We start from the raw sequence: 357 nt of genomic DNA, 5'->3' as shown, positions 1-357 counted from the left end.
TGTGTGTGTGTGTGTGTGTGTGTGTGTGTGTGTGTGTGTGTGTGATTACCGACTACATTAGCGAGTACCGTTTGGTGAGGATCACGCCGGGATTGCCGGCACTTGGTCGCCGAGGAGGGGCCCATCTTGAGCGGCTCCGATAAATAAGCTGCCGGCTGAATGATAGTCGCCTGTCTGTTTATGAGTGTGTCTGGCGTGACGAAAACTTGTCTCACGTGTGTGAGATTTGTCTTCGTTCTAGTTGAGCTCTCACATACCCGGGCTGGGGATTGCACTCTTTGATGACTTTCAAGGCCCAGTTCTTTTTAGAGCTCTCTCTCTCTCTCTCTCTCTCTCTCTCTCTCTCTCTCTCTCTCT

This window comes from Anarrhichthys ocellatus, unplaced genomic scaffold (assembly GCF_004355925.1).
Source record: "Anarrhichthys ocellatus isolate YVR2014 unplaced genomic scaffold, GSC_Weel_1.0 scaffold14, whole genome shotgun sequence".
Classification (NCBI taxonomy): Eukaryota; Metazoa; Chordata; class Actinopteri; order Perciformes; family Anarhichadidae; genus Anarrhichthys; species Anarrhichthys ocellatus.
The sequence above is the reverse complement of the archived record's forward strand: the minus strand, read 5'-3'. Positions refer to the sequence as shown.